This window comes from Diabrotica undecimpunctata, chromosome 1 (assembly GCF_040954645.1).
Source record: "Diabrotica undecimpunctata isolate CICGRU chromosome 1, icDiaUnde3, whole genome shotgun sequence".
Taxonomy (NCBI): domain Eukaryota; kingdom Metazoa; phylum Arthropoda; class Insecta; order Coleoptera; family Chrysomelidae; genus Diabrotica; species Diabrotica undecimpunctata.
The window spans coordinates 154,231,278-154,253,594 of NC_092803.1; the positions used below are offsets into that span (position 1 = coordinate 154,231,278).

The following is a 22,317-nucleotide window of genomic DNA, read 5'->3' on the forward strand; positions in this document are numbered from 1 at the left end:
AGCTTCCTGCAGCCAATTCTCAGCGATTCTTTTGACATCGTCTGTCAATCGTATAGGCGGATACCTCTACTTCAGTCATGTTATGAGCTCTATGATATCTGTGACGCCTGTCCTTATTTCTTGTTTCTTGTTTCTTTTAACCCTGTCTTGAGTCCAGGTAATGACTGTTCCATTCTTCGTTAGGCCTCCCTGAGTTTGATTGCTTTGGTCTGGGTTAAAGAAAGTGTTTTGTCGCCGTAGGTCATAACTGGAAGCATATATTGATCGAATGTCTTCTTTTTTAAATAATTTAGCATGGTGCTCTTGAAGATGTCAGATAGAGCTCCATATGTGGCCCAAGCTAAAGTGATTTTTCTTTGCTGTTCATCTGTTTAATTGTCCTTGGCTATTTGGATTTTATGACTTAGTATTTATATTTGTGATTTAATGCTACTTGGTTGCAACTGACTTTTAAATTTTCGCTTGGTATCAGATTTGTCATGTATTGTGTCTTTCCAAAATTATGCTAAAACCAACTTCTTAACAGGCGATTTCTAACAAGGTAAATATATTTCTAAATAATTTTTAGTGATCTGTTATCAGAACTAAAATAAAAATAGCCAAAAATAACTGTACCTATTAAAAAACATGAAGATGGCCAATGATATTTTTATTTCATCTTTTGTTTAGTACTGAACCAAAATTAACAACCATACCCTCTACAATGCTGAGTTGTTAACAAACATTAATTACGTAGAAAAGTTTTCTTCGTAGAGTTATCAATATTTTCTTTCATAAGACGTTATCTGTCTTAATGAGCTAAAATACAAACTTTGCTCTAGATTGGAAAATAGTTCTAAACCAATATAATATTTCACAAAATCCACCAGATTCACCAGATCCAATAAAAACCCCTAGCGAAAAAAGGAAGATGTCATTTTATTTTTAAGATAGAAAAGATTTTTAAGATACGGTGTTACGTTACGTTAACATGCCCTTGTGTCAGTTGGCAAAGGAACCCTCAAACCAATTGGGAAAGAAAACCTTGGATGACAGTAGAAATTGTTGAACTTATGGAAGAACGAAGAAAACATTAAGCAAAGGACCTAAATAAATATAAAGAAATTCAGAAAACATCAGAAAGAAATTTTGAGGGGCAGAAGAGAGGTGGCTCTCGGAATAGAAGATCTGGATAAAAAGTATGATAGCTTAAATTTACACAAAAAAATCAAACAAATGACAGGTTCTAGAAAAAGCACAAGAACGAATATCCTTAAAAATAATAAAGAAAATATGATTACTCATATGAAGGAAATATTGGGTCACTGGACTAATTATATCCAAAACATATTTAATGATGAAAGAGAAGAACTATCACTAGAAACCACAGAGAATACCGGACCACAAATATTACGGGAAGAAGTCATCTAGGCCATGAAAAACACAAAAGAGGGCAAAGCTACGGGACCAAATGATGTGGGCATCGAATTATTAAAACTCTTTGATGAAGATGTCATTGATGTAATGGTTGAACTCTTTAATTTGGATGTAGATATAGAACAGGGAACTAACCGCCAAAATTTGAAATATTAATTTCTGTCGTTAAATGGATTTACACAATACCCCTGCACCCAGCTCCAGAATATAAATCTTAAATAATACCCCTAGAGCCATATATTGACGAAAGGTCTATGTTCTTGTACAGCTTCGCGAAATAGTAACTTTAGAATAAAGATCCACAGTTTTTAGACCACGCTTTAGTGATTTCGAAATAATCTGAAAGTTTGTAAGAATGTCGCGTGGAAAACAAATATTAAATCTTTTTAAAGCCTCTGAAGTATTGCCAGCACCATCCAATGCACATAATAAAAGCAGACAATTTTATAAATTATGACATTTTTATATGGATTTTATAACCTCAAATATGTTACTTGGTTCCTTTTTTAATAATGAAGTTAAGAGAAATGTGGGGGTTTGGTATTTTTTATTATTGTTTGGTTCCATGTTCTAAAATGTCTAGTAGCAATAATATGAGTTCTCTTCTTATTGGTTCTTTGTTCAGAAATATGATATTTATGGAATCTGAAGTGATTGTGCACATAGGTACCTAAAATGTTTTCGTATTTTGCTAAGATGTTTTTTGAAGTAGGATTTGCACGATAATATTCCTAATCATCTTATTCAATGAACACAAATTAGGTAGTCAAACATACATAATTACTTTGGTGTTTTGTTATAAATCAAAATATATTTAGATACCGTTTTTTTATAGTCAGTTCTAAAAAAATACTGGTTACCGTATAAATACGCCACTTACCTATTATAACTTTGTTTCAGGATAATCATAGCTCAGGTAACAACTAAGGTAGTCAGTTATCCAAGTGGTAAGCAGCAAAACGGCTCATAATACAACTATGGAAGGCCGGAACACCGATTTATCTGAAGAGAGTGACTTGGACGACAATATTGCAGATCCTGATTTTTAAAATGATAAACCCTTATATCCAGAAAGTACCGATGATTCATCAGACAGCAGTGCAAATACGAAATACGATTCTAATAACGGATATTATCCCCAACAAGTAGACTAAGGAGAGGATTGGAAAGGAAGAGCAGGAAAAGGAAGAAAACGGAAGTACATTGGACAAACAGAAGCAATTCGGAGAACTTTAAAAAACACCAATAAACCATATATTTCTAAAAGAGGGTTACACGTATGTTCTAAACAGTTTATTGACTATCAATGTAACTTTAAAGAAAAATGTTACACAAAAATTAATGGTGACATCCGCAGAGTAATTTTTGAGACATACTGGAATGTTGGTAGTTATGATCTTCAAACATCACTTATTATCGCCATGGTTCAAGAAAATGTAGTTAAATGACGAGGAAACCATATTCAAGGGTATCCTTGTTGCAATATGTCACAATATGTTCGTAAAATCCCTAGGAATATCCACTAAACGCGTAAATACCACACTTAAAAAATCAAGAGTATTAGGCTTAAAAGATAACCGCGATAAGCATCAACATCATAAAAGGTTTTTTGAAAGGAAAAAGAAAGAGGTTATGGTACATATTAACAAAATTCTAAGGTATAAATCTCATTACCGACGAACTCAAACAGAGAGAGAATATTTACCTACTGACAGGCTACTTGAAAAAATGTATAACCTTTATAAATCAGAAAACAATAGTCCTGTAAGCTTCTCATATTATAGCCGTATTTTCTACACTGAGTTTAACATTACACTTAAAACTTTAAAAATGGTACATGTAATAAATGTGATACTTTTTCTGCAAAATCAGCAGCTTCAAATATCGTCAGTAATGTAGAAAATTTTAACCAATGACATTATGAATACTTGGAAGCAGCCGAACAAGCTAGAAAGTAAATGAAAGAATATTTTAATGAAGCAAAATCTAATCAACTTGTGGAGACTATAACATTTGATCTTGAGAAAATGTTACCAATGCCAAACAGAAGATTATACAAATGTTATGAGAAGCTTCAGGAAAAAAAATGCAATAACAGTAAACATCATGGTTACCAGTGACTTCTTAAGTTCAAGTACTCTAGAAAAAATGATTGTCAACAGCAAAGCCGATATTATAGGACAACAAGTAAACTGGTTGGTGGTCGGTTCGAAAAATTAAAATCGAGAAGAATTGTTTATTTAGTTTATTTTTTAAATTCTCACATAATGATGATGAACAGATTATGGAAGTTGATTTAAAACTAAAAGTTAAAGGTAAACCACAGCTGTCATTAACAACTGACTTGGAGCTTTCATGGCCGACTGGAAAACCTATTTCTGCGCCTAAGTTAAATGATATTAAATCTATTATGCATTTGATTCCTGAAAACGAGCAAAACTTTTTTACATCATTGCTTGCTAATGACGCTATTATAGGTGATGTAGATGATTATAATGGTGACGTTGGTTTTGAGTTTGAAACTGAAACTAAAGAATGAGGCAGTTTTGTTTGTATGTTTGTATGTTTGTAACATTAAATATTGTTTTTGCGTTTTCGTACAGGGAACCACATTACTTTGTTGGAAAATTAAAACAAGGGCATCTAAATAAGTTGGCCGCCTTTGAATTTTGGTGTTACAGAAAATTCCTACGAATATCATGGACTTATAGAATGTCAAACGCAGAAGTTACTTGAAGAATAGGAAATAAAGCTAGAATAATATTGACTATCAAAAGAAGAAAACTTGAGTAGTTAAGTCATCTGATGACAGGGCAAAGATACTTAATATTGTAGCTTATTATGCAAGGAAAAGTTCGAGGAAAGCGAAATGTGGGAAGAAGAAGAATATCGTGGCTTTAGAACTTAAGGAAATGGTTTGAACACAGTAGTGCAGAACTACTTAGAGCAGCACTCAACAGGTTCCTCATAGCCATGATGATTTCCAAGCTTCCATAGAAGATAGAACTTAAAGAAGAAGATGTTACGTATTATGTACTTTGTTATATAGAATGTAGTGCTAGACATTAAAATATTAAACATAAATAAGCTGAAAGCATTTAAAATGTGCTGCTATAGATGAATAATATGACGAATGCAAAACAGTTGTGAAGTTATAAGAACTATTAAAGTGATAAAATTAGAATATTTAGGCTATCAGAGGTGATAAGGAAAAAATAAGACGAACTACTATGTAATCATTGATGGATGAGTGGATTGATATTACAAGACAGGGTGTAAATTAAAAATGAACGCTGCACCTACGTAAAACAACAAAATTATTAGTCCAAGAATACAAGATCTTATGCAATATCTATGAGCTTTGTAAAAACTGGATAATGGGAAAAAAGACTTAATAAAGAATTTAATACGTTACTTAGATAGGTATCTATGAAGATAGATAATAATATACATAATATTAACGATCGTAATAAAATTTAACACTATCGAAGCAGAGTACAAAATCAGAAAACACGTTTCATTTTGCAGCCTCTGATCCATTTGTCTTTTTTAAAGTTCCCAAATATACCAAATAGAGTACAAAAATTGTTTTGTATAACAAGCTCCTATTTGACAATATTTCGAGCTGTTTTAACAAAATACATGTACTTAAAACAAGTTAAAAATTTTATTTTAAATACCACCAATGTTTTAACCGCTTAACCTTAATATCACCAATTAAATGTTTAAAGAGTTGTTATGAAAAGAATAAGAAACGAAATATAAAAAGTATAGAATTTACTTACCATCTTGGCATTGAACCTGTATAATTAGCACAATTAAAAAAGTAAATATAATTAAGTTCTTCATGTTACTGCAAGCAAATTATCTCGTATTGATAATACGTCAACCGGTCAAGCTGCATTATATATATACAAAAAAATGCAATTACATATTTTGAACATCAAGTTGTTTGCATAAAAATTATAATGTATACTCTATTGTATGCATAACAATGCTTTGTTTGTAGTTTTCCTTGAAATCTATTCTCTAGTTTCTAGGAAATAAATCCAACAGAAGTGCAAATGATAATTGTGAGGTGTCTTACCAAGTCACTGGTGTAATTTTAAATTGTTGTAATTAAAGTAAGTAATAATCTAGATTGGATTTTTAAAAAAACAATTATTTTTCTACAAAAATATTGACATAATTTCTGAGAAAAATAGAATTAATCAAACGAATAAAGACATTTTATTATCATTTGGACGTTTTTAGTTAATTCTGTGTTTATTTAACATGAAAACCAATGATTGTTTTTAAACTATTTTATTATAATGTCTTAAGGCGTATACTGTATATGGTGCTTCAGATAAAACTGTCCATCTTAAATAACTTTTAAACTCATAATTTTTAGAAAAAGCGCAAAAACACATTAATTAATATTTGACGGGGGAGACAAATATACATTATATATTTATACATTACTAATTTATACATTACAAGAGTTACGTTACCTTTATCGCTTTTGACAATGTAAATTTTAGGATGATTTTTAAGAAAAAGTTTAGTTTGTACATAGTATTTATTTAAAAAATTATCTTTGACTTCTTTATGCAAAAAGTTTGTAATAACGTTTGTACATTTAGATCTAACAACATCTTTTTGACTATCATTAAGTGGTCTGATTATTGATTCAATATAAGAAAGTAAATTGGGAGAATTATAAAAAAGAAGTCCTGTTTGTATTTTGCAACAAAAAGCAAATTGTCTAGTATCTAAATTAAACAGAAAGAAATTTATTGATAATAAAAAAGCAAAAGAGCTCAAAATTTATAACTCTATTGCTCCACGGTTTTATGCTCTACCTAAAATACATAAACCAACTTTATCTATGAGACCAATTGTTTCATCTTTATGCCCTCCTAATGGACCAATAGCACAGCTCCTCACTGACATCTTAACTAATGCTTATAATTTAAACAACAATTTTTACATTAAAGATGCATTTGATTTTAGTTCTTTCATTAATAATTTCCAATTACAACAAAATTATGTTTTAGTTAGTTTTGATGTAACATCTTTTTTTACAAATTCACCTTTAGATTTAATCATAAGTAGTGTTGAAAAACATTGGAATGAGATTTCGCAACACACTAATATTGACTTATTACATTTCAAAACACTTATCAACTTTGTTTTTGATTCTAATATTTTTATATTTAATGGTGTCTTTTATAAACAAATTTTTGGTAGTCCTACGGGATCTAGTCTTTTACCCATTCTAAGTAGCTATGTCATGGATGATGTTATCAGTGATTGTATCAACAATTGCACTTTTTTCATTAATTTTATTAAAAGATATGTAGATGATTTAGTTTTGGCACTTCCTAAACACAAAATTCATGAAACAGTCAATATTTTCAACAATCATAATCAACATAATACAATTTACAGTTGAGAAAAAGGTAGATAATTCTCTACTATCCTTGACATGAGAATTGAAAGAAATACAGACAATATGCTGAAAACCAGATGGTTCAGAAAATCCATATGTAGTAATAGATTTATAAGATATTACTCTCATTATCCAAATAAGATAAAACTGAACCTTATAACAGGATTAAAAGAACGTGTTTTAAAGCTTTCTCATCCAGATTATCTACAAGAAGATTTTTAATTGTTAAAAAATATTTTAATTGAAAACTCTTATTCTCCAGATATGCTACATAGGATGCTTTTTTTAATATTGTTAATATAAATAACTTAACAACATTTTTTGCTAAATCTCAAAACATTGTATCTAACAATCAGAACATCTATTATCATTCACTACCTTTTACCAGCAGCACCATTAACACCTAAATTAATACAAACACTAAAGGTTATTGACAATATAAAAATAGCAACAAAGAACATCAAAACTATTTCATCTTTATATTCCAAAACTAAATATCCTATAGACAAATTTGAAAAAACGAATGTAGTATACAGCATTAGTTGTACTCAGTGTGAAGCTGAGTATGTTGGTGAGACCGGAAGGAATCTATAAAATCACATTATTTCTCACAAAAGTGATTGCAGAATTAAAAAACCATCTTGTGCTTTGGCAGAGCATGTAATCGATAAAGACCAAATTATGGATTTTGATAACATAAAAATTTTGATAAAATTTTATGTAGTGAAAGTAATAAATTGAAAAGGACTTTTTTGGAAATGTTTTGTATTAGCAAAAGTGATAATAATTTAAACAAAAGATCAAAAATTCAAAATCTAAGCAAAATTTATAATTATATTATTTCTTTATAATAATTTATATATGAAACTTGTAAAATATCACATTTTGATTTAATTTTCCATATACCTGTTATATTTTTTCAGACAATTATCAATTGTGAATAAATCTTCTTCTTTTTTGTTACTAAACAAAAAATAATTTTTAAACAAAATTTTATTTTTGGCAATATAATTGTCAAAAATAAAAATTTTAAGTTGGCATTTATGACATTGGGGCTTATTTGTAATTGCTTGCTATTTTAACTTATTTATAAATTCAATTGTTTTTGTGTTAAGAAAATGTTTTCAAAATTATATTTTAATTTCAGGGAAGCATTTATTAGATAAGGATATTTTTGTATTAATTCTTTTTGAGATGTATTAGCAGCAATTTTATTAACCAAACTAATTTTATTTGGTGAGTTAACAAAAAATTTTTTTTTCTAGTTCAACTTTGTAAGATATTTTGTCTTTTTTAGCAGCTCTTGATAATAATTTTAAACACAAGTGAAAGCTCGAGATAATAAAAAGTTAACCAATAGCCCCTTTTATTGACTCCAACCCATCCAAAACATTTATATATTTTTTCCCAACGAGTCACAAGTACTTCTTTTTTCTTACTCTTTTCTTTTCTTTTATATATATATATATATATATATATATATATATATATATATATATATATATATATATATATATATATATATATATATATAATTCTCGTATCACAGTTTTAATCGCCATACTCTTCCGAAAAGGTTGGACTGCTTTTTATGAAATTTTTATATGTGTATTCGGTGACTAGATCAGATGGCAATAGAACTTTTATTTCAAGTGTAGCTATCTTCATAAATAGTGAGATACTAGCTAATTGCAGTTAATTACTAATGCCTGACTTTTCTATGCGACCACACACTTTCTAACACAAAACTAGTATAAGGTGTAAGTTTAGTAGATATTGAAAATAAACTTAACCATTTTTTTACTTATTATTTTTAACTTCCTAAAAGATGGGCAAAATATACTCCTCTGTTGTATTAAAATACTAAAGGTATAAGCTATATTAACGTTTAAATTTAATATTTTATTAAATTTAAAAATTGATATATTATAACTTTTTGAAAACCATTTTCGGACAAATCAAAAACAAAAGCATGTAATTTTAATTTCAGAAATAAGAAAGTTATTTCTAATGAAACTTTATAATTATTATTATTTACTAAATTCTTAGTATTTATATAAAAACCTTTTAAGCACTCTCGTTTTGTGGGTGTTGTTAAGAAAAACTGTCTACTTAAATAATTAATGTATCATGCCTACAAATTACTCATATCACTATTATTGGTGCTACTTGTTTTTGACTGTACTGATAACAGTAACCAATCTAAAGATTCGTAGACAGTGCTAGGCTAGTAAAAGAAAACCTCCTTCTTTGCAGGTAACTAATTAAAACATTAATACGCTACAGTGGGTGGATCAAATAAACACATATTTGTAGTACCGCCTATATTATTGAATTTAAAGAAGTGAATTATATATATATATATATATATATATATATATATATATATATATATATATATATATATATATATATATATATATATCTATATATATATATATATCTATATATATATATATATCTATATATATATATATATATATATATATATATATATATATATATATATATATATATATATATAAAAGTGGTGGATTTCACCGTTACTTGATTCAATTTCATCTTAGATCTATTTTATCTAACAATAAACACTAAAAACTTTTGTTTTAACACTTTAACCAAATGTATTTTAAATTATTATAAGATAACCCAGTCTACCATAACGTTCATAGCAATCGTTTCAATCACTACTTCTCATCTCATCCTCAATGCAATCCGCCTTTCTAAGAACGAATTAACCGATTTCTTCATAAATATAGCATAATATTCCTGACAATATACCATCCTTTCGAAAACACTACTCCTCCAAGGACTGTAAATAAACCACCAGTAATCACTGACCTATCAAAATTTATTAAACAGGAATCCCCACCAGCCATTTTAATAAACCACTTCAAAGATATGGATAGATTTAGCGACTACCGACAGTTCTACACAGATGCCTCAAAAACAACGGACGTAGTGGGGGTAGCTATTTTCTGTAATACTCATAATGCTAAATTTAAGGTGCATAACAACGGGACTATCTCCAATGCAGAATTATACGCAATCCTTGAAGATCTATAATTCATTAACAAAACGGACCACAGAAATTACCCAATTATAACTGACTCAATGAATGCCCTTTGCGATATTCAAAACATATACTCCAGCAACCTTTGTGTTACCTAGAAAAAAACAAGTCATCTTTTCTCGACTTCGACTTGGTCACACCCGCCATACACATATTTATCGAATCACAAGAGACAATCCGTCACACTGCAACCAGTGTCAAACCAACAGAACAATAAAACATATTTTAACCGAATATAAAATTTTCCAGGAAACGAGATGTAAACTCAACCTTCCCAGCGACATAGGCGAGCTTCTTAGAGACAATAATCATCTAAACAATATTATAAAGTTTTTAAAGGCTATAGGCATAAAAGATATTTCAATTAAAATCTAGTCTGGATTACAAATTACATAATATCAATCTTCTTTTATGTTAGTATGTAATTATTATTATAACCTTTCTTTGTTCTAATATATATTTTCTATTGTTGTCGTCTATAACCTCAGTAGTTTGGACGACATTAAATAAATATATAAAAAAAAACAATTATTATCACTACAGCTGCTTCGGCAGCACTCTGCAGCACTTAAATTTCGTTATATTTACTGATAAAATAATTGTAACCATTTTTTAGCATATTCTGAAGCAGTAAAAAAATCTTAAATATACACACATAAACCTAGGTTACAAATAAACAAAATATTTAAATTTAAAATTAAATGAGGCTTTATTGATTAATTTTTTTGGAATAATTACAGTAAAGAAATACTTAAAGTTAAAATCCATTACGTTTAATTCATTTCCAATAAAACTTTTTAAAAGCATTGTCTAAACTGATTGTTGCAATATTGTAGGAAGTACGATATAGGGATGGGTTTGTTTTTGCTATCTAACATAATTATATACCAGTATTTAAGATACAGGGTGTCAATTGGAAAACATGCTCATTCAAATGTCGTATAAAGGATATGATCCTTGCGTCTCCATCTTTTAACAGTTCAATTTTTATTTTACCTGATCATGTGGCTTTGTTGTTTTTGGCTTTCTTCAGTGCTTTAATCAGTAGGAAGACGCCAGAACTCGTGGCTGAAATACCCGAGGAGATGGAGGAGAAATCTTTCGCGCAGCAGTTTTCAAAACTACAATTGCCATTTGGATCGCCAACCTTTGAAGGGAGACGGCGCCATGAGAAGAAGTGCTTTAATTATATCTTTCTCTGTAACTTTGACTTCTTTCGTCATTATTGTCACAGGGTCTTGCAAGATATACTATCCGGTCTATTTTCCTGCAATTATGTTGTGTAATGGTTTATCCACTCTTTTGATATAATTATCTGTGTGATATTTTTACTTTCTTTTGTTTCTTATGATGTTTTCTCATTTTTTTCATGCTTTTATTGATCTGTTATACCCAATTGTGTCGTCTATATTTCTGTACGTTCTCCGTCAGTACTCGTTCTTCTCGAGCCTTAATCTTTGCTTTCTTTTTTGTTTGAAGAAACACATTCTTCTAGTGTTCCTGGGGTTCTGTCGTTTAGCTATTACTGAATCATATTAAATATTTTTTATTTTTAATCATCCCTTCTATTTCACTATATTCATCAAAACATTTTCGTTGTTCAATGCCCAGCACCTCATTAACTGCTCTGTGGAATTTTTCTTTCGTGTGTTAATACATTTGTGTACATATGTGTAGCATATTCATCCTCGTGTATATGAATATTTGCCCTAGTATTAGTTGGTGGTCACTTGAACATTCTACTTGTGTGTATAATTTTATATCTTATATTATTGTTTTACTGGATTTTCATAATACTACCAATAGACTATTTTTTACCAGTCTTTATTGTTCAATACAACAAATTTATAGGTGGAATAGATCTCCGAGATTAGCTTATGTCATACTCTTCAGTGACATGAAAGAAATTACGATGGCATAAAAACTTACCATCCTTATTCTTTAGCTATACTTGCACAATTATAATGAAATCAACAACGGATTAATAAGTGTTAAAGAACAAATTTTATAAAATACTCAGACGGATAAAAATGGTTATTAATAAAGACAGAAATATGTAAAAGTCAAACAGAAATTCGAATACCAATCAGATATAAAAAGAAGCAATGGATGACGAAAGAAGTTTTAGATTTAATGGAAGAAAGACATTAATATAAAAACAAAGATAATCAGATGTACAAAAAAGTGGATAAAAAAATCAAATACAGAATTAAGAAAGCGAAAGAACAATGGTTAAAAGAACAATGCGCAGAAATAGAAGAATACCAGAAAAGACATGATAGTTTTAACACACATAAACAAATTAAAGAATTAACTCACAACAATAGAACAAGAAAACCGGGAATACTGAAAGATGCAAATGGACAACTTATGTTGAATACTAACGACAAAATAAAGAGATGGACAAAATACATCAATGAACTGTTCAAGGACAATAGAACAGAACAGATGGAGAAAGAAGTAGAGAGGATATGGTTTTATAGATATTAAAAGAGGAAATTAAAATGGCATTAAAAAGCAGCAAAAATGGTAAAGCAGTAAGTTCAGACCAAATCCCTATAGAAACCTTAAAATGCATAAATGATGAAACCTTAGACATTATAAAAGACTTATTTAACTCAGTATACAAAACAGGACACATACCGAAACAATGGTTACTCTCCACCTTTTGTGCTATCCCTAAAAATACAAACGCTAAATATTGCACTAAATACAGAACAATATCACTAATAAGTCACATTCTCAAATTATTCCTGAAAATAATACATAGTCGTATAAATAAAAAATGGAAGAAGGAATAGATGATAGTCAGTTTGGGTTCAGAAACGGACTGGGAACCAGAGAAGCGTTATTTGATTTTAGAGTGTTATCTCAAAGATGCATGGATATGAATGTTCATGTGCATGTTTGTTACGTTGATTTTGAATAAGCATTTGACAAGGTAAGACATGAAAAATTAGTCCAAATTCTAAAGACAAAAAACATAGACCATAGGGACTTACGAATATTACCAAACCTCTACTAGAATCAAAGAGCATAAATCGTAATAGATAACAAACCCAGTCCAGAAATTGAAATCACGAGAGGAGTTAGACAGGGATGTATTATGTCCCCATTACTATTTAATGTATATAGTGAAGCCATTTTTAAAGAAGCATTACTATCTCAAAGTGAAGGAATAATAATTAACGGAAGATCTATTAACAACGTAAGATATGCAGATGACACCGTGATTATGGCAAGCTCTGCTGAACAACTTCAATTACTGCTAAACAAAACAAACAGTTTCTGTGAAAAATATGGACTAAAAATAAATATAAAAAGACCAAATACACGATAGTAACAAAGAAAACAAATATACCAACAAACATACATTTGGGAAATGTACTGATAGAAAGGGTTAATAAATACAAGTATTGTGAGAAATGGGCAAAGACTGCGAACTAATAAACACAATAAAAATAAGAAAGTTACAATATCTGGGAGACGTAATGAGGGGACAGCGATATGAACTGCTAAGGCTGATAATACAGGGAAAGATAAGAGGAGGAAGGAATATAGGAAGAAGGGGAGTGTCATGGTTGAAGAATTTAAGGGACTGGTTTAAATGCAGTTCTATAAAACTCTTCAGAGCAGCAGTATATAGAGTAAAGATAATGATGATGATATCTAACCTTCGATAGGGAGACGGCACTTAAAGAATATTTTTAACAAATATTCAAGTAAAAAACTTCAGCAATATAGACTTTCAGGTTTGAAAAAACCGTTGTCAACAACTAAACCCTTATTACCAACAACAACACCCTCATTTATAACTAATGTAAGCAATATTGTATAAGAAGATACTATATACCACTGTGCAGCATGTATAGAAAAACCTGATCTCTGTCTAGGCGAATGGTTCGTGGACTATCAAATGAAATCTTGCACTGTTCTTTTTTTTTGAATAAGTTTTATTTTACAATTTGATAAATAAATGTTATCATAAATATTTGCATGCTCTTAGTGAAATGCTCAGATGCATCCTTCGCATATTTTTTGACAATCCTACAAATATGCAGAAGGAAGCACATAAGCACTTTGCAACAAATACTAAAAAAAATATTATTTTGGCTAACAATGGGATATTACAAACCATTCCGTTAAAAATTTTGCAATTTTCGTTAAAAGCTACCTTCGCAAGGGCGTACTACTACAATACACATACTACTATACAAATGTGGTATGCCGCAGCGAAAGGAAAAATTCAAGTTAAGAGTTTTTTTTTTATATGGCTTTGGCAGTTTGCCATACAGCCAGTTACATGATCTTTTAATCTCATTAGGCGCAGTAAAAAGTTTTTGAGTAATTTGTAATCGAATACACTAAAATAGATAAATTTAAAGTTGGGAAATCAGTACAACATTTAACAAAAAGAAGAGAAAAGATATATATATATATACATACACATATATATCCATAAACACATACAATTAACATGGGTCACTCGCTTCACGTCCAGGGGCCCGTCAGGACATTATAATATATAACATACACAGGAGAACTAGGCCACGGTAAATAGGAATAAACATAGAAATAAAGGAGAGAAAACAAAGGTAAAAAGTAAAAACAATTTTTTTTTAACTAAAGAAAAATACTACATTTGGTCAAAAAATCGATTATGCAATCGTAAATTAATCTATTTTGAGTCGCTAGGGCAGATAAAACGTTAAACGGAGATTTACCGGTAATATGAACTATATTATATTATTTATATTATATTATTTATATTATTTTATTAATTATTTTTATTATTATTATTTTTATTTTATTAATTATTTAAAGTTAAGAGTTCGAACACATCTCATGGTTTGGAAAAATGTGCATAGCGTACTTTGTTATATCCAGAAATCGAAATATTTAAACTAAGCTGAGATATCACGAGTTATATATAAAATTTAAAAAAAAATTGGGGTGGGAGAAAATGTTAATCACTCTGCTCCCACCTTAATCAAAAAATTTTTAAAACAGCAGATTTTTATTACAAATATTTTGGTCTTCTTCCTTTGGTGCCTATTCGTTTAGAATATTGGCGATTATTCTGGCTATAATTATTTTATTAACTAATGCTTTAAATAGATTAGTTGTTGTGGAGAACCATTTTCTCAGCTTTTTTTACCATGATATTCTTCTTCTCCCAATTCCTCGCTTTTCGAATACTTTTTAGTAATCTACTACTACTATTTTCAGTAATCTTTATTTATTACCGTTTCCTATTATATGTCCTAGATATTCTAAGGATTCTAGATGTCCTTCCATGATATCCTTAGGATTCTTCTGTATAGTCACATCGCGAAGGCTTCAAGTATTTTCTCCATCGCTTCAGTGAGTGTCTAGGACTCAACTCCGTAGTATAATATGGAGAAGATATAACATTGTTTGTATTTTGAGAACGATTTTGAGAAGTGGAAACTGAAACGTCAATAAACGTATTTTAACCTTTAATTGGGGCTTATTCCCATTTAAATACTAATTAACTCGATTTCAATCTTTTGACTTCCGATTTATATTCTCATTTTGGTACGAAGTTTGCCCTCTTGCCAACAAGTTATGGGTCATAGAGATCTTTTTGGGGATTTGCCGCTGGCTTATTAAAATGTCACAATAAAATAGTTTCAACGTTTCAAAATCGTTTATTTTTATGCTGTTAATAGACTCAAAATTAACCAAAAATATACAAATGTTGATAGGATTTCTTTATTTGGTTGATTAATTCAGAACTTACGTCATTCTATACATAGAAAAATTAGTGTTTTTTATAAAATACCAATTTACTGACACTTCTCATTGATCACTTACTTTAATTACAATAATTCAAAATAAAACCAGTAAGTTAGTTAGACATCTCAGATTATAATCTGTACTTCTTTTGGATTTATTTCCTGGAAATTAGAAAATAGTTTTCAAGGTAAATTACAAACAAAACTTGTATTACGCATACTATAAACTTCTAATTATAATTGTTTATGCAAATAACTTTGTGTGCAAATTATGTAATTGAATTTTTTGTGTATATATGCAACTTGACTGGTTTACTTGTTAGTAATACGAGATAAATCCCGTGCAGTAATGATGAACAGCATAATAATATTTTCTTTTTTAATTTTGACAATTGCACAGATTCAGTGCCAAGATGGTAAGTAAATTCCATATTTTTTATTCTTCATCTTTAATAATTTTGTATAAACATACAAAATTTAGTTGATGGTATTAAAATTAACCGGTTTAAAACATAAACTTCAAATTAGTTTTACATAGTATATTTTGTTAAACAATTTTAAAAATAGTATAATAGCAGCCAGTTTATACCAAAAAAATTCCACTATTGTTAGAATATCGTTTACCTCTACAATTGCAAAGTATTAAAAGGTAAAGAAACCGGAGACTGGTTAATTGGAAAGTATTTTTTTATTTTGTACTCTCCTTCCTTATTTCCATGTTTTTTGCCATCGTTTAAATTTTATCTTCTTAAACCTTTGTACCTAAGTTGTGTATGGAGTTTCTCGTTATGTATTCTTCCCCAATTTTCCTTTATCTATTAATATTTAAATTATATAACCAACGTTATATAATTTATTGCGAATAAATGTTATGTCTAAGCAGTCAAAAGCACGTGATAGATCAAAAAATAGTCCTGCCACGTGGTTTCTACTATCTAATTCATCATAAATACGCTCAAACAAGCTGCATGCAGCCGTGAGTGTTGACTTTTTTTATCTAAAGCCGTGTTGGGTTGGAGTTAATAAATTGTATTCTTCTATAAAATTTAACATTCTGTTGTATACAACCTTCTCTATTACTTTTGAAATTATGCTAAGGACAGATACTGGTCTATAATTTGAAATATCATGAGGGTCATTCTTTTTGAAGATTGGAATAACTTTTGCCATTTTAAATATGGATGGAAATTGGCTGGTTGTTATTGAGAGATTAACTAAATGGGTTAAAGGAATCGATATATGATCACTTATCAGTTTTATTATTTTTACAGATATGTTATCAATACCAGTACTAGGCTTATTTTTTAGTTGATCGATTGAATTTTTTATTTCAATTGGAGTTACGGGTAAAAAGAAAAATGTTTTGTTACACATTTTTGAGGTAGTACAAGAAGAAGGTAACGATGTACCAAAATGAGTTTGAAGATTGTATTCTGTAATTGTAGCAAAATATGAGGCAAACGAATTAGCAATATCACAAGACTTGGTAATAATTTTATTATCATAATGTAGAATAATATCAGACCTGTTCTTTTGCCTACCAGTTTCACTGTTTACTAAATTCCAAATTGTTTTTGGTATATTGTAAGATTGATTAATTAAGTCACTATGAAAGTTTTTTTTAGTATTTATTAATAAAGAATTATATTCTTTTTTTGCCTGTTTATAGGTATCTTGAGACTCGAGACTCCCTATATTTTTTGCTATCCAGTGTAGATTTTTTAGTTTTTCACTAGCGTGTCTTACCTCATTTGTTACCCATGTAGCCTTATTTGTTTTGTGTGCTTTATACCGTGTTTTTATTGGACAATATAAATTTAGATTGTAATCTAAAATGCTAACAAATGAATTTGTGGCATATTCAGCATTCAGTTGTGAATAAACTTCATCAAAAACTGTAGAAGAAATCCCTGCTTTAAACATCCGCATATTTTCATCTGACATATCCCTGTAACTGATGGGTTTTTTATCTTTTTTCGATACTTTATTGGCTTGCAAATTTACACTAAGTGAAAATACTTTATGGTAACTGAAGTGACCCTCGAACACATTTGATTTATAAAGATGTGGTTCGATATTTGTCAATATGTAATCCAATTTTGTAGATGATGTTTTACCTACTTTATCTACGAAAACTCTTGTAGGAGCCTCAGATGTGACTCTCAGATTATAACCAACTAAAAACTCATTAAAAGATTGCTTATTATTAGACATGACAAGATAATCAATGTTTAGATCCCCACAAATATAAATATCATGATATGACTTACTGCATAGCTCCAATATATTATGTAATTTACACAGAAAACTCTGAACTTCTCCTGATGGCGAACGATAAACACTAATAACACAAATTTTCCTATTGGCTATAAACAGAGAAATCGCACAGCACTCACACACCATTTCTTCACTTAAGGTAGAGACATCTAATGTTTTGAATTTAATATCAGTTTTGATGTAGATGATGGATCCTCCATGGATATGGAACTTTCGACAAAAATAAGCGGCGATGTTGTATCCATTCAGGGTCATAAATTGGATGTTTTCTTCAGTACACCAATGTTCTGATAGACAAATTATATCGGGTGTTTCCTGCAATGTTAACACTTCAAGTTTGAGTAACTTATTTGTCAAAGATTGAGCATTTAGTTGCAATATTTTTAAACAACTGTCTGGTGATGATAAAAGTAACGTTTCTCTTGGATTTACTTGACTAAAAAAGAGTCTGGTCTATCTTCTCCAGTTGACAGACCTCTATTATGATGCTCTCGATCTAAGAATCTTCTTCCTAACCTAAAGTTAAATCGTTCAATGCCAATTTTTTTCGGCCAAAAAGCAGGATTGTAAATTTCTTCCCTTAAGTCAGGTAGTACACCTATCATAAAACATTGATTATCCCTTCTTTTATGGTCAGTTGGTAACAATTTTACTTGTATATTCTCACAGTTAGTCTTAGTTATTATGAAACTCTTGATGTGGTCCTCATTTACACTATCCGGAACTTTTGAGATGAATAGCCACAATTTTTTGTCTGGTTTTTCGGATTTTCCATGGAAATCCTTATCACCAATTCCAGTTCCCATTATTTTCTTGCGTCTTGTTGTCACAATCTGATATCCTTCATCGTCGGCTTTATTCTCTGAACTCCCTGTTGTGATATGATTAAGATTTATTTTTGTGCTTTCCTCGATGCTATACATATTGATTTTAAAACAAAAGATATAGTTAGTTAATGTCATTGTATGACATTATTGTCTGGTAATTGTCAAAATATAAACATTCGTGTGTAATATCTAACTTTCATTGTTCCTAAAAATAAAAAATTACGCTATCCATGAAAGAGTCGACTTCGTACTTTGCATTGGAGAATGTTTGGAAAATTGTCTCTTAGCTTCTAAAGTTTATGCTTAAAAGTATCCTGATAGAAGACACCCACAAAAGGAAGTTTTTGAGAGATTAATTAATAGATTCTGTGCTACTGGTAATGTTGCATACGAAAAGGTAAATAAAAATAACCTAATTATTGGTGACAACGTTAACGAACTGAATGTCCTGCTTTCTGTTACGTTACGGAAAACCCAAATATTAGTACAAGAAAAATTTCGGGTGAATTAGAAATTAGTCAAACTAGTGTATTTAGAATACTTAAGACCAACCACTTTCATCCGTATCACATTCAACTTCACCAGCATTAGACAGAACAAGATTATGGTAACCGTTTAAATTTTTGTTTATGGACTTTAGATAAAGTTGGAGAAGATCCTGATTTTTTTTTAAATGTTTTATATACAGACGAATCGACTTTTCATAATAATGGTCTAGTAAATAGACATAATTTTTCATTTATATGACACAGAAAATAAACATTTATTTCGTACTGTTGATCGCCAACACCGATGGAGTGTTAATGTTTGGGGCAGCATTGTGGGCGAGTACGTTATCGGCCCGTATTTTTTTGACGGACATGTCAATGGGACAAATTTCTTAAATTTTTTAAAACAAGATTTTTTGCCAAGTGGAAGGTTCTCAAACTTTGTTTGAGAACCTTCCACTTAGCCTACGAACAAAAATGTGGCTCCAGTTGGACGGAGCTCCTGCTCATTTCTCACTTGATGTAACTAACTACCTTAACAGAATATTTACAAACGGATCGATAGGTAGAGGTGGTTCATATAATTGACACCCTAGGTCACCAGGACTAACCAAGATGGATTTTTTTAAATGGGGTTATATTAAAAATATTTTATATGCTACACCTCCTACTACTAGAGATGACATGAAATTAAGAATTTCAAACGCGTTTGCTTCAATAACTCCTGACATGGTAAATAATGTAAATAAATCATTCAAAGATAGAATCGCTTGTTGTATTGCACAAGATGGCAAGCAATTTCAACATCTGTTACATACCTGAACATTTTTTACTTATAGTAAGTTTTGGACGATTTTGTATTATTTATGTTCATTATTCATTTTGTATTATTTTGTATTATTTGTTTTATTAAAATTCTTTTTGTTTCGTTATGTAATTAATTGTTAAAAAAAAAGAGTGTGGGTAAAAAAAGTTATAGGTACATCTATTAGTATGACTTCAAAGAAATAAATGTATTTTACAGTTTTATTTTTATTTAAATATTAAACTTATTTTAATACTTAAAATAATACAAAAAATTAAACATAACGTTAATATCTACGTCATTTTTGAAAACTGTAATCTCTGCGCAGTTGCCTTTCACTTGATGAATCGTAGAAAATCTAAAAAACATCAGATTTTCAACAAATTTTTTTTATTTTCTTTTCATCATATTTTAATACTAATTATCCTATTCACAACGAATACAAATCCAAAGACGTAAAAATTTTAATTTATTTACAAAAAATGTATTTACAACTACACTGGTTTCGTTTATAACAATATGTCAATATGATGGGTTTAAAAATCGAAAGTAACAATTATAAATATTTTAAATTACGGCAAAACTATCAGTCCTAGTTATAGGACATCTGTATATGATTCGAAAGAGAAATTTTTTTTTAATTTATTAATTCATTAATATACAGGGTGTTCTATTTAAAATAAGCCTTATATTACACATTGAATAATCCAATAATGAAACTAGAAATTTTGAACACCCTGTAAATAAATGTTTAATAATTAATCATGAAATACATTCGACCAATATCCAGCTATTTAGATGTATGAGTAATTTTATTAGAATTGCTTAAATAAATTAAGAATGAGTCCTCGTTTAAAGTTTTACATTTTAAGAAAATTCGACATAACTCAGAACACTCTGTAGATAGGTAAAGGGAAGTCTCATGAAACTATACCTTATTTTTTGCAGACAATTAGAAAATCCAATAAAATACAGGGTGTTCCATAAAAAAATATATAACTTTGAAACGTCGCGCTTTATTGTGACACCCTGTATATTTCAGAATAATTTTAAAATGTAGCCTTTATCAACCTACATACTGCACATTTAAATTTTTTTTAAAATCTTTTACCGTTTCGCTGTAATCTTTCGTCTTGTTGGTGGTGACTCACCCTGTATATATATATATATATATATATATATATATATTATATAGATAATATTTATAATAAATTTATTTCTTGTACTTGCTCTGAGCTGACCCTTTATTTGGCGACGTCAAAGATCTTAGGTTGGGATTTATTTTGGTAATATTTCTTACTAAGGCAGCTCATTTTTATAATAATCGTTTTAATTTTTAGAATTTTCAGATATTTGCGGTCCAAATGCAAGATCTGTATCATGCATATCTTGTTGTGAGGAAGAAACCTGCCAACGTAGAAATCCGTCATCATGTCAAATTTGCCCAGCGGTGTGTAGGGGACCAGGATGCGAATGTTTACCAGGATACATTAGAAAGAATAAAGGTGGACCTTGCGTGGACATCAAAAGTTGTTAAAAATTTAGTATAAATAGTAAATCTAGTTAAAATAAAATTTGATTTAGTTTGTTTTGACTGTGGTAAATAAATAAGTTATCCTTTATATTAAATGCTGTTAAAATAGAAAAATAGAAAGTTTCAATAATTTGAAAAGTGAATTATAAAACGTTGAAATAAATAAAAATAAATATATATACAGCTCATAGAAACAGGATTATGCCTTATAACAGAAATGAAACAACAAATTGCTTTAATAAACGATCGTTTTGGAGTGTAATTTTTCCAGTCACGAGTGATTTGCGTAAAATTTGGTTTTAGGTTCCTCTTACCCTCTACTTTACTTTCATAATTACCTTGAAAAGGAAGTATTAATAAAAAAAAAAACATTCTTAGACAAAACAAATAAAATGGTGTACTTATGAAGTCTGTACACCCAGTTTACGCAGAGTAGGTAAGTAGATTCGAATTTGTCAAATTCCAAATCGAATATAATTTTAATGTGAAATAACTAAAAAATGAAGAACTTACTAAAACTCATCAAAACTTTTTGAAAGTGTTACAAAAGGCTTTAATTTTTTTTTGTAGTTTCTAGCATAAATCTAAACGAGTTCAAACGCTCAAAACAAAGTTGGTTTTTTTGGTAAAAACATCGTGAAAATTACCCCTAATTAGCACCCCAAATAAAATTAATCTTTACCGCTTTGTAATTAACTTTATTT

The 22,317-nt window shown here is 29.4% G+C and overlaps 1 long non-coding RNA gene across 1 annotated transcript; it reads left to right on the plus strand.

Annotated features, from left to right (window-relative positions):
* The first annotated feature begins 5,525 nt into the window (after window positions 1–5,525).
* Window positions 5,526–21,743, plus strand: LOC140440939 (uncharacterized). Its single transcript, XR_011950956.1, has 3 exons — window positions 5,526–5,540; window positions 15,681–16,098; window positions 21,420–21,743. It is a non-coding gene; the product is annotated as an uncharacterized lncRNA (long non-coding RNA).
* The last annotated feature ends 574 nt before the right edge of the window (window positions 21,744–22,317 follow it).